Below are 14,437 nucleotides of genomic sequence, written 5' to 3'. Positions count from 1 at the left end.
GTAATGTTCTAGATAGTAGCATATTTTTTGGTTTATAACTGTCTCACAACTATCGGGTTAATATTACCATGTTAAGACTACATAGGTAAACCCTTTAGCCAACTATTATTTTCAGTGATAATGGCCGGGACGGCCGACTTAACGGACTTCCCGCTCGTCGAAACTAGGCCACACAATCCTAAATTGTTTTTAAGAGTACACTACAACATTTTCACGCACAGTTGAATCGCGTCGGGCTCAACTAAAAACAAACTATGCATACGTGCTACGCATGCCTGTTACGTAACTTCTACCAGGGTTCAGCTGTATTAATGATACCAGGAAAACCAGGTCTTAGCTTCGAAGTAGGGCACCCTGGTACGGGAGGGAAATACTTGAAAGTAGGAACGTTAAAAGTTATTCTTGTGCATAGTCGCGTACAGTCGATACAGGCGCGCAATGGACATGCGCTTGTTCCGTTTTCAGGAATTGAAATATAGTATATGCAGTTCGTTATATTATACCGTTAACTAGCTTATAGTTATCAGAATAAGGAACATAATCGCGCAAACATTTAGACAGCCCAGCGCAAGGATAAAAGAATCCTATGTCAATTTCTAAATGATGCAATTTATAAATGTGCCAAATTTCATCAAGATATGAGAAGTGGTTACAGACACGCTTTAGAATTTATCATATCAGTTTCGATAGTGTTGATTAAATTTAAATCGTAACAAAAGATGAACCAAAATTGTTGATTTCAAAATTGGCAATCTTTGTGTAAAATTTTCCTTCGCAAAATGCATTTCATGCGCTGTACAGGATTTGAATATCATAAATAAAAATCAGGGCTCCAAAAAGAATATGAGACCCAAAAATAAACAAAATTGTATTTTAAAAAGTGATTTGCAACGGTGATCCAAATTAAGAATTAGATCTCACTTTGCACTGAGTATACTATTGTCTTTGCAAAATGAGAGCTTTTTCCCCAGCGAGCGTCAGAGCTGTTGGTGAGCCTAAAAAACATGGTCGCTTTAATTTGCCTCGGGTTAATATGAGCTAGTGTTTGCTCCCAGGCTAATGTTTATAATAAGTTTATTATCTATTATATACATCATCATCATCATATCAACCCATTATCGGCACACAGGGCACGGGTCTCCTCCCACAATGGGAAGGGGTTGAGGCCTTAGTCCACCACACTGGCCCAGTACGGATTGGTGGACTCCACACACCTTTGAGAACATAATAGAGAACTCTCAGGCATGCAGGTTTCCTCAAGATATTTTTCTTCACCGTTGAAACAAGTGATATTTTTATTACTTAAATCGCATGTAACTTTGTGAAAAGTTAGACGTGCGTGCTGGGATTCGAACTTGGCCCCCGAGACTTAAGTCGAAGTTCTACCCACTGGGCTATCACTGCTCCTATTATTATATACAGTGGTAGAGATTTATTATAATTACGCGTGTCATGGATCAAGGCTAACCTAATTGTAATTTAAATGCTTAATTAAACAGCCTCTGTATTCTCGAGCAGGAATTATTCCAAGCGGAATCACGCTCCCGGGTCTTAATTGGTATATTCTTAATTAATTTGTCATTATTAGCAGTGTAATATATAATTAAATACCTAATGTTAGTTAATTAAAATATATTATAATAATTTACCATGTCTTACAATAATGCTTGAAGTGATAGTCGACCTACGTTTGAATCAGGGAACTGTTATACTATATATGTAGTAGCTTCTGCCTCATAAACTGTAGCCATCTCCACATTACCAAACTAGATGGCGCCACAAACATACTGCATCGCGCTAACGACGCGTTCAAAAAAATTTACCATATATACAACTTCCACAGATGAATGGTTGGACCTCGGTCCCCGAGTTACGGTCGAGCGCTTAAACATACGTCCCGTACATACACAAAGAACTATCAAAATGGATTGCACACTAATAAGAAACGGTCGGAGTAAAATAATTTATAGTTATTTCAGTTTTTAAACTACAATATTATTATTAAAAGTGAAAAAAACGATCCAGTAGTTCTACAGTTTTACCCTTGTATAACATATATGCAAATTATACCTCTTAGTAAAATTAAAAAAGATAAACTCCGGTAGTAATTATTGTCTGCTTTCCTATTTAAATTTGTCTGCTAGAAAACGAACCCAAGACCACTAACCGTTCAGAACACTATTGAGAACTTCCAGGCTTGCAGGTTACCTCACGTTGTTTCCATCCACCGTTTAAAGCAAATGGTATTTAAATTGCTGAAACTAAAAACGCACATAACTCCGAAAATTCAGGGGCTCGAACACTGTCTCAAGAGAAAAGAAAGTCGATGTCTTAGCCACTAGGCTATCATATCTACCCAAAAAGGCTAGGTATGGTCAAAGATTATCTTCTAAATTACCCTTAACCTAAATCTAGGTACCTACTCAAATTTTTATTAACTTTTATTGTAGCACCAAATTGAACGTCATTATTAAACAGTAAAACTGCTTATGGCCAATTAGGTAGTAACGCAAGTTTCATATTCGGATTACTGTTACGTTACTTTTACTAACAACAGATTTTACGGCTTATGTAACTGCACACGCGATGCTTTCTATGAGCGAGATTTTGTTAACTTGCTTCAATTTAAATTTAATAGTCATCGTTTTAGCCTATTAAAGTGGTGAGAGCTAGTGGTTAGGACTTCGGCTTCACTTTCGCGGGGCCGAGTTCGAATCCCAGCACGCACCTCCAATTTTTCTACGGTATGTGTGTTTTAAGCGATTAAAATATCACTTGCTTTAACGGTGGAGGAAAACATCAAAGTCAAAGTCAAAAATATCTGTATCCAAGTAGGCCCATAGGTAGCACTTTTGATGCGTACATTACATGAAAATTACACGGTAGTGCGATGATGGCGATAACCATATTCGGAAACTTAAAACTAAAGCTACCAGGGCTCCAAACGCGCCCTGGTCTAATTAGAAGCCCACAACAAACTTAGCCGGGTGTTTTTTTTTGTTATCACCATCTCACAATATCATTTAAAATTATAAGAAGAGCAACCTGGTTAGAACAAGAATTTACACTTCAAGCTTTTCTATCGATAACGTAGTCCTTTACACTATAATAGGATTTTTCTATAAGCTTACGTTTAATACAAACTTTGCACTTTTTAAGAGACATCTCCAAGATGTCAATGGGTAGTTATTGTAGAATTGTGTGCAGTTTCCTTGAAAGGAATTATGAATGCTATTTAACTTAAGTTTATTCTTGCTTCTGTTGTTTAAATAATTGCAGTCAAATTTTTTCTTAAATTTAGAAATGGTTTTATGATCATACATTGAATTTTCAAATATGCATTGGCTATACACTGTCATTATTTTAAAATCTTTACATTTATCTCTCAATGACTCTCTCTGCACCATTTTGTAGATCGAACGAACATCGTGAGGAAACCTGCATGCGTGAGCGTTCTCCAAAATGTTCTCAAATGCGAGTGCACCAAATCTGCACTAAGCCAGCATGGTGAACTACGGCATTAAGCCTTCTCATTGTGGGATTAGGCTGCTGAAGCAAATTATATTTTAACTTCTTAAAGCGCACATAACTTAGATTCCAAAAATGAAGCCGAAGTCTGAACTACTGGGCTTCAATAATACTCATCATCATTGTTTCTATACCTATCTTAAGCGTAATAACATAAGCGTCAAAAGTATTTTCTTATTAATCAGAGCTGTCAATAAACTCTCGCTCTGAGTAGTTCGTATCTTGAAGATCGATGTATCCCTCGATACTGATTCAATTATTTCTGGAAGTACATTTATGCGAAATAAATATACTACGAGATAGCCCGTGATTCGTAGTAAAAAAAATATTCAATTAGTACGTTGCTTTTATGCTAAATTCTAAAATAACAAAAACCCTGTAGTCCAGTGCCTGGATAACAGGGTAAGTGATCAGCTGAAGATGATAATGATTCTGAGTTAAAGTTATCATATCATTATTAAAATTAACTATGATGTCAAATTTAATGCACAACTCATATTGATATTAAAACAATATGTACCCTTTCACAGCCTGCACTTAATACTTCGCGAGTGGTTTGATACATACAAAACTCGCAAATGCTGGTTACTAGCTTCCTTTGTTTTGTGCACAAAATGCCGACATTCCATCAAGGCAGTTCGGTGGCGAACGATTTCAAACATGCATTCAAAACGCACAAGCCAAACGCCCAATCCACGCGATTGGCTTGTGCGTTTGAATGTTTGAAAACTTATCGATACTCGAGACTCGAAAATATTATAAAGACTGTGCGCATGCGATTTCCATGAGGCGAATAAATAATTTATTGGAACGGTTTTCTTTAAAAAATATATTTTTTAATTTGTTTCATCAATTCTTCAGTTTATCTATAAAAACTATTTTTTTTAAAACGCCATCTCGTGTCTCTAGCCACTATTATAAATACTATGCGCTTGGAAATTCCATGTGTCGAATAAATAATTCAAAATTCAAATGTTTGTCTATATACTAAGGTGGATTTACAGAATAATAGAATACATAAAAAAAATTATAACACCATTTGGTAAATCGCTTGAAATACTGGAGCTGAAAATGTATACATGAACAATTTGCTTGAAAAACGCGATTCTGTCCACCAACTTCTTAATATTTCCATGTGATATTTATTTTTATGTATATAAATTAAACACAGACATTTTTTATTTATATTTTTTTACACGCTATCTTCTGGAGTGTTATTTATAACTTCAGGGTTCAAGTAACTTTTTATTAACGAGAATCTCTTCAATTCACCATAACTCCTTAATGTCTGAACAAGTTTGAACGTATGATTAATATCTTTAAAATACTTACATCCCGACTGGCTATAATATTTTTTAATAAAAAAGCGTTTGTGACGCTATTTTCGATCTTGATGTTTTCGTACATAACAATTGATGCTGCAGTTAACTAATTTCTTTAGTGACGTCACTTTTACGTTTCTGACGTTCGTTTAGTTTACACGTTTATGATGTAAGGCATTCGTTTACGATTAAGATGCATGTACCTACTCGTACCTGCAGTTTGGTGGGAGGCTACGACCCGCTATGATTTCACGTAGAATCCCATGAGGAGTATGGATTAGCCCGCTACCACCTTAGGGCGCATCATCACTTAACTTGTGGAATTGCAGTCAAGGGCTAACATGTAAAATAATATAACCATCTGAGCAAGATACTATACTAAAATAAACGTGCTTTCTCTCTTTAACTTAAGGGTTCCGTACCGACATGTGAAATATAGAACCCTTATGGTGTGTTTTTGCCCGTTCATCCATTAGCTCCAGCTTATTCTTTGTTCGTACTACTATATAGTATTTCAAATTGCACCTTAGTACGGAACCCATCGTGTGCAGGTTTATCTCCCATTTAGCCAGTCGGATTTCTACCAATAGCTGCTTGGCCTTAAGAGCATCCCAGCTGTTGATTCTACAGTTGTGTGTGTGTGTGTGTGTCGTTGTGCTACAATAATAAAAATAGTTAATGAAGTACTTATAAACTTTTTCATCACAGGATTAAAGTCTTTATAATACTGTAATGAAAAATGTCTTAAGACCAATTTAGGACTAAATACGTAAGTTTCCTAGAAAAAAACTTTTACATTACCCGTTATTGTTAGTAACGACCATTTGAGTAACATAATGTCGCACGCAACGCAATTTTTATGCGTACTGTTTTATTTCTTATTCTATTATTAGCTAACGTAAAAAGTAGGGTAAATTATTTTTTCGTGAAAGAAGGTTCAAGTTCTTGGCTGAGCAATATCGATTCAAATAAAACGTTGAAATTGTTTTATCCATTCTCATAACAGAGATATCTTAAAATCTAGATATGAAATAAAATCAGAATTCAAAAGTGGGCCTACTGGAAATAAATGAATTTTGAATTTTACATTACTCTACTAGCCCTACTTAGCCCTTGTATTTGATACCCATATTGAGCAAGGTGTGAAAAACATGTTAGATTTGGAATTTGAGACAGTGTCTACTAGTTAAGCCCTGTCTGCTTGGATTTCATATAACAAAGCTAAGAACATTTTTCATCATTAATAGCCTATAACAGTCCACTACTGAACTGAAAGTAGTAGCACAGAAGACGCTGCTACCCATTCTCTGTTATATTCCCTTAGCCACTTCGTACGACACCCGCGGAAAGACGAGGGGTCTTCTTCTTCTTCTTCTTCTGTTCCTGGGCCTTTTCCGCACTTGGTTGGTCTGGGACCGTCCGTTGTACGTATGGCCACTGATGCGGCTCCCCGCTTGATCACTCCAGCCAGCCGAGTTCGCTCCAGAAGCTTAGCAGGCCGCCCAGGTCGCCGAGTGCATCATAGAGTGTTGCTGAGGAGCCAATGTGTGCTGCGCGTTGTTCTGCTACTCCACTTCATTGGAGCATTACGTGTATCGGTGTTTCTTCCGTCTCCATGCATGCTCTGCCGAGAGGACTGTCAGTTATACCTAAAATGGAAAGGTGTTTGTTTAGTGGGCAGTGCCCTGTTATAGGAGGGGTCGTGGCAACTGTATTCTGATCCACCGTCACCACATGGCAAAGCTAAGAACACTCGATGACCTCCGTGGCGCAACAGTGAGACCTGTGAATTTAAATAGGTTTCGCTTCCCGGCATTGGTTATATAGGAATTTAAATTACTGAATTTTCTCGTGTCTAGTTACGACCCTACCGACAAAGAAGTGCCGCTAAGCGATTTAGTGTTGCGGTGCGATGTCGCGTTGAAACTGATTAGGGGTACGACTACCATACTGCCTGACAGGTTAGCCCGCTGACTGTATCATTACTTAAAACCAGGTTATATTGCAGTCAAGGGCTAATTTGTAATGGATTGGAAAAAAAACACTCCCGAAAATTCTCCTTTTAAAAAAAATAAACGAAATCACGCTCACGATCTCAAGCGCTATTCTGTTATTTTTAAGGTTCTGTACTCGAAGGGTGCCAAACCACCGAAATCGTCTGTCAGTCCGTCTGTCCGTCTGTTATATCTGAACCATAATAGGTGGTGTTGCAATTTATATACGAATGTGTCGATATGATAACGATGATGATGATTTTCATTAGTAAAGTTTAAAATCGGCCAACATGTATGTAAACCACATTGGGGTAATTATTAGGTCGAGAAGTAAACCAACCACAAACAAAATAGACCTGGTATAAATGTACGTAGCACATTCTACGCTACACTACGTAACTCTACACTATGCTACGAAATTAACAGAGCATAATTTGCGATTGACCGAAAAAAACAGACCTACTCGATAAATATACGTAGCACATTCTACGCTACGCTACGTAACTCTAAACTATGCTACGAAAGTATCAGAACATAAATTGCGATTGACCGAACTGGCATATAACAAACTAAGCTTCTATGCATATAAATGAGCTTCGCGTTCGTTCGTGAGCTATAAAAATTACCTAAGCGACATACGCCAGCAACCACGGTTTAACAAATTACCCATTAACAATTCATGTACAAATACTTGTGTTGAATGATGTAATTATTTTGTTTCATTACGAACTAAATTTGTTTAATGTATGTACGGCATAACTGGAAGTTTGCTAATTAACTCATTAAAAATAAATAAAATTAAAATAATAATAATAGAAAAAAAACAACATAAATAAAACAAAAACAATAATTAAAATTAATAACCGTATTACAGATTATAGTGAATATTTGTTTATCGGAAAATATAATACGTCCATACGTATATATAATATTCCAATCTATTACATAATATATACACTGAACCGCTCTCGACTAAATTTGACAGTGATAGATGGTCATGGTATACGATTTATCTTTATAATTGAAAAAAATAGTATTTTTTGATTATGTACGGTATGATAACTTTATTGATCGAAACAAACAAACATTTCCAGTGCAGGATTTCGAAAAAAAACAAAACACGTCGAAGTCTCGGGCGACAGCTAATAGTTTCTACTATAAACTAGCAAATAATAATAATTATACATTAAATGACACAGTATTCCACGAAATAAAATTAAACAAACTGATAAAATACATTTAACACTCCGATAAGTTTGATACAAACATTTTATTTATAGATATCAGACGTTACGAGTTTATTGTAAACTTTGTATTAAAGCGGGACTCATTTACAATTTAAAACTATGATAAACATATATGTAGATGGGATAGCATAATAAATTTTATGGACTTTGCAGCCCGAGGTGGTTTCCACGGAGATAATAAAATTACACGCTAACTCAATTTAGTTCACGACATGTTAATGTTACTAGGAAACCTCCGATATTAATATGAAGCCCTGGTACTACGCACGGTCTTCTTTGCCATGCCCTACTTTCTTAACCTGTCCATAAACTAGCAAACACAATTTTAACATCCTTACTGTTGTTTGTACCTTTCTTCGTTTGTTTATTCGTTTCCTATGATTCCTTCACGCCATAACTAAACATTTGATAACTTTGATAACTTTGACGGCCGGTTGGCGCAGTGGGAAGCGACCCTGCTTTCTGAGTCCAAGGCCGTGGATCAACTGGAAATTTTTGTGTCATGAAAATGAACGTTTATCAGTGTCTGGGTGTTTAAATGTATATTATAAGAAGTATTTATGTATATTAATCATAAAAATATTCATAAGTCATCTTAGTATCCATAATATAAGCTACGTTTACTTTGGGGCTAGTTGGCGATGCGTGTTTTGTCGTAAAATATTTATTTCTATTATTTTATTTATAACTAAAAGTAATGTGAGTCACCATTATCATCGTCATTATCGTCAGGTCTGCTGAGGGATGCCCACAGCTGGACATACGAGTAGGTCTTTTGTAAGGAATACTAAATACCACGTCTCGGCGCTCCAGTCCAGCGACTCCCTGCAATAGAGTTACTATTTAATGTATTTACAGCAAAAACAAAAACATTAATAAGAGCTCAAATGGATTAATTGCGTCATCACGTACCACAGTTGAAATGGCATCACATGGGCTTGTAATACAAAAAAATTATCTGAAAAAGCTAGTTCGCAGAATTTATTAATGGTAGGTAGTTAGAAAATAAATTAATTTGGTATAAAGGTGGTGAGCTATAAATATACCATAATGATGTTACACTCGTACGCTAGTTAACTACACTATGACAAATTACCCATTAATTGAATGCACGTAGTAATCACACAGTAATGGACAAATAAATCGTAATTATTTTGTTCGATGATATATCACGTAAGTGGCTGTTAACAGAAGTTATATAATATCCATACTAATATTAGAAATAGGTACGAAAGTTTGGATAAATGTTTGTCACTCAATTACGCCAAACGGCTAAATCTGATCTGATCGAATCTAAGACTGATCTGAATAGCCCATAGGCTACTTTCTATCCCGGAATATGTAGGATTACTTGTTTTTTTTTCTTGATTACAGAGCAAGGGATCGACAATATTGACTTGATTTTCAGATATTAGGAAAATTAAGATTAATTTGCTGTAGTCCGCAAAAACAGGAGAATCTGTAAGGTGTAAATTATAATTTCTTCAATCCTTATTCTCCACACCAAACAAATCGTCGGCAATATACCCTCTACGCACGTTTCGCTCCGAAACCGGAGCATCCTCAGGAGATGTTGATTATTCATTGTAAAGTCAAAGTATCCGCAAAGTAACGCCTGCTTCTATCCAATATTGATTTTCAGACTTAAAGTAACATACCCACCAAAATTATCCAAAAACAAATTCTTTTTCCCCTCTGAGACAATCATTATCATCATCATAATATCAACCCATTACGGGCCCACTACCGGGCACGGGTTTCCTACTACAACGAGAATGGGCTACGGTAAGGCCGTATACCCAACGCTGGCCCAGTGCAAATTTGACTCCACACACCATTGAGAACATTATGTCGAACTCTCAGGCATGCAGGTTTCTTACAATGTTTGTGTTCAACGAATTAAGTAAAATTTAAATTGCCTAATTTTTTTATATTTTTTTTATATTGCAAAATGATTGAAACAATGGGACTATTTATTTATTCTTTAAAATAATTGTTTCATAAATATAACCTAAAATAAACTACTTAAAACTAAATAAAATCTAAAACGTCTTCGAAACCACCGCAGCGAGGCACAGTTCCTAAGATGCTGGCAGCATTGCCCCTTTGGATGGCCAAAATAAGTAACTGCCCGCTCTAGGAGCACCGGTAGACTCGATAACCCTTTTCGTTAATTGTTTGAAAAGAGCTCTTGCCTCCGGACCCCACGGTCCCAAAGTCTCTACTCCTGAAGCTGCTATCCAGGTTTTCATCAGGCCTCTTGGCCTGCTCGGCACTGGTAACAGCCGCATCCACCATTGATGAGGTGGCCTGGATGTGTGATGCAGCTAGGGTATCAACACAAGTTGCATCCCACAGAAGTGACCTTCCAAGCCTCCAAGGTATGAGCGTCATACCATCAGGTCTCTTGCCATCGCTGAATCTACCCACGGAGCTATCACCGCGTCATTTGCTCCGCAGCCACTGTGGGTCATAAATAGGCTGAGGCTGAGTAATGGGCTACTAATACTTCAAACTGACTTTACAAACCTATACACCTATATAGTAACGAGTTTCGTCCCTATAACTTCAAGCCAACTTTACAGATAGCTCATACATATTCAATGCCCATTTTAGGTTCAGATGAAAAGTTACATGCGCTGTTATTTAACTCTTTCCAAATAATGGATAGAAGCAACCGTTACAAGGCCATTATATATCACATGCATTATTGTAATCTGCAAAAACAAGGAAAATCTGCGAGGCGCATTTAATAATTTTCTACAATTTCATACACCACAACATAGAAATTTTCATATTAACCGGCCCACTACAGGGCACGGGTCTCCTCCCACAATGAGAAAAGATTAAGGCTTTAGTAGACCACGCTGGCCCAGTGCAGAATGGTGGACTTCACACACCTTTGAGAACATTATGGAGAACTCTAAGGTTTCCTCACGATGTATTCCTACACCGTTAAACCAAGTGATATTTTAATTGCTTGAAATGCTCATAACTTAGAAAAGTTAGAGGTGCGTGCTGAGAATCGAACTCGCTGCCCGAAAGTGAAGTCGAAGTCGCTTTATTGCTGAACATATTTATTTATTTATTTAAACATCTTCCTTGCGTAGTATAAGATAATAAATAAAGAATATACGTAAAAAATTTTGGGGCAAAGGCGACTTTTTGTACATAACATAATAAGAAGGATAGGAAAATATTATTAATAGAATTTACATAATACATAAGACTAATAATTCTACACTCTACAGCTATATACTGCTTGGGTTTAGCAGCTCCCTGCGACCCAATAATAGTGATGTCTGTCCACCATCGCTATTGTCTGCTTTACCTTTCTTCCTTTTTTTCACCGCTTTCTTTCACTTGTAATAGGTTCACACAACTCTAAAATGATCATGTTTTTATTCCGTGTCTGGGTGTTTATATGTATATTGTAAGTATTTATCTATATTATTCATAAAAATATCTATCAGTTATCTTAGTACCCATAGCACAAGCTACGCTTAATTTGGAGCTAGATGGCGACGTGTGTATCGTCGTAATATATTTATTTATGATATTGTGACTTAGTTCCTACAATCATTAGTTTAAACTAGATGGTGCCACTCGTTCATTGTCTCGCGCTATCCTTGTGTTCAACTCAAACTATATAGTGTGGAGTAAATTTATCTAATGCGTCATGTAAACCAATGTGATTGTATACGTTTAACCGGAGCTATCATTTATTGGTTGCTACTGCTGACAGTTTTTTTTATACAGGCAATAAGTGCTACTGGATAGATTAACAATTGCAATTGTTAAATAGTGTACGTTGAGGCAGGCGAGACCCCCTTTGTCGTGAAAGGACAGAAAGAAAAACTAAGTTAACAAAGAAAAACAATTACAGTGTAAATTGTAGTCAGATATACGCTACTCTAATATACTGTGTTATTACCCCCTGGATTACGTGTTTCCTTTGACACTTTCTGTTTTCCGCCTACCCACGACTACATTTATTTTTCCACTTTCTTTTGTATTGACTTTCAATTTGCTGTTTCCTTAAGCTTTATGGCAGTTTTGTCCTCTACCTCAATTTCACACCCTAGTTCTGTCTCTTTACCTACTGTAGGGTGAAGGAAAAGAACTAGAATAAATACAAGGTATAAACACTAACTACAGTCTTTAGTGTGTTTTATACCTCACAACCTTCAGTATAACCTTCACAAATGTCTAATAATAGTGTATTTCTATTTCAATACACATTGTCACTAGAATAGAATCAGTCAAGATGTTCACATTCCCACGGAAAAATTCAACTCGGAATACTTCAGTGTATGTAGCGAATACATAGAACAGCCTTATCTAAAAAGCCAGCCTTTCAGGGGCTTTCTCAAGCGGCGATGCAAAACAAAGCTTTGTTATAACTCCTTTGAATTTCGGCGAGGAGAATAGTAGGCTACACACGACGCGCCGTCAAAGAAACTCCGGAGTGCTCTTATCGCAATAATGTACGATGATATCAAATTTGGAGTACACGCTTTCTTGACGGGAATTAATTTGCGAAATTTCGCCTTGGGTAAATAGGTTACAGTTCAAAATGAATATAGACTGTGGTTTAACCACAGAATAATGGTTGTATATTTTTATATTCTAACAATAAATAGGAATTCTTGCGTAATTTAGGAAACGTTGATTATGAATTATTATTGTGCTGGTTGCAGACTGGACTTTAATTTTGAGACATTTTATATTCGACGATCTTTTTTTTTAATTTATAGACTATAGAAGACTATTACGTCTCATGGAATGAAGGGTTGCAACCTCAGAATGAGTGCGCTTGTCTAGAAGATGCTTTTTTTTCCACGACAATACACACATCGCATCTAGCCCCAAATTAAGCGTAGCTTGTGTTATGTACTAAGATGACTGATGAATATTTTTGTGAGAAGTATACATAAATACTTATAATATACAAATAAACACCCGGATACTAAAAAACATTCAAGTTCATCGCAAAAAAAATCCAGTTGTGGGAATCGAACCCACAGCCTTCACTCATAAAGCAGGGTCGCTGCCCACTGCGCCAATCAACCGTCAAAGCATTCTAAATTTTGAGATATCATGGGTGGTGATACAAAATGTCACCATTGCAAAGGAGATGCCACGGAGTGCCATCTCTTAATCAGCTACGTTGGAGAAGATTTTTTCGGGTTGCGTGGATAAAGCGTTGATTTTTTTGGTAAAATTTGGCATAAAAATAGCTTGCATTCTATAAACTTCAGGACTAAACCATAACATTCAGCTTATTAAGTTGAACCTATAAATATGGGATGGGATGTGTTTTGGCATTAATGAAAATGTCAAAAACGGTATATGTCGGTAGGGTGGTAACTAGCCACGGCCATAGCCTCCCACCAGACCAGCCCAGAGAAAATTCAGAAATTATAAATTCCCTAATTGACCCTGCCTGAAATCAAACCCGTGACCTCCTACTTAAATTCACTTCGCTCACCGTTGCGCTAGAGAGGGCGTCAAATGTCTAATATTATAGGCTTCTAGTCTTCTAGATGTTCATGAGAACATAATGCCATCCGGTTTCACATTTTACGAATCAAAAATAACGGTATCAGTAGCACCAATCGTACTTCTGAATAATGAATTGAAACATTCCCATTTGAGAAGCGATTTTGAATACCCCATTATCGCTTACTTAGGCTTATTCACGAGTACAATTGAGTCGACGTTTTAAATCCGTCGCTTCATTTTCTTATAGGAGCAAATCGATACCAGCTCAGCTGCTTCACCCAACTTGTTTCATTAAATTCAAATTTAGTGTTGTACTTATTAATTCAAGCGAGCGTTTCCTTCACGTCGTGAGTCGAATACGCGGGTGCCTTTAATATTCTTGTCGCTCTCGCATTTATTGGAGGAAGTTTGTTTAGAAAAAAGTTGAAAGTAGGTGTGAGAGACGTCAGTGATCATGTTTCTATTATTCACTCAGGTCCAAAATATTATTATAAAATATTATTATTTGTTTATTTATTCATTACAACACCACACAGATATGTCTTTGCCAACATGGAATTATATTTGTTTGTTTTTAGCTTATTTAAGTTTATTTTGTTACCTAATTTTAAGATCTTTTCTTTTTTTATATATAGTTTAAGTTGCCATTGATATGCTTTTATGTAACGTGTACTTTATATGTTAATTGCTATGTGTTGTTTTTTTCCCAAATAAAAGATTTTATTTATTTATTTATTGTTATTAAAATGAAACAGTGCGATAATTACTGGTAAAAAAATTAAGCTAAGATTGCTGTGAACTTTAAATACTCGAAGCCCTAGCTTTAATACGGAAATACAGT

The 14,437-nt window shown here is 36.3% G+C and overlaps 1 protein-coding gene across 1 annotated transcript in view; it reads left to right on the top strand.

Moving 5' to 3' along the window:
- Positions 1-14,437, top strand: part of LOC120632288 (hemicentin-1-like) — a 172,797-nt gene that overhangs the window by 37,759 nt on the left and 120,601 nt on the right. The gene's annotated exons all lie outside the window — the stretch shown is intronic.

Source organism: Pararge aegeria, chromosome 19 (assembly GCF_905163445.1).
Source record: "Pararge aegeria chromosome 19, ilParAegt1.1, whole genome shotgun sequence".
NCBI classification, from domain to species: domain Eukaryota; kingdom Metazoa; phylum Arthropoda; class Insecta; order Lepidoptera; family Nymphalidae; genus Pararge; species Pararge aegeria.
Note: the sequence above shows the minus strand (reverse complement) of the source record. Positions and strands in the feature narration are given on the sequence as shown.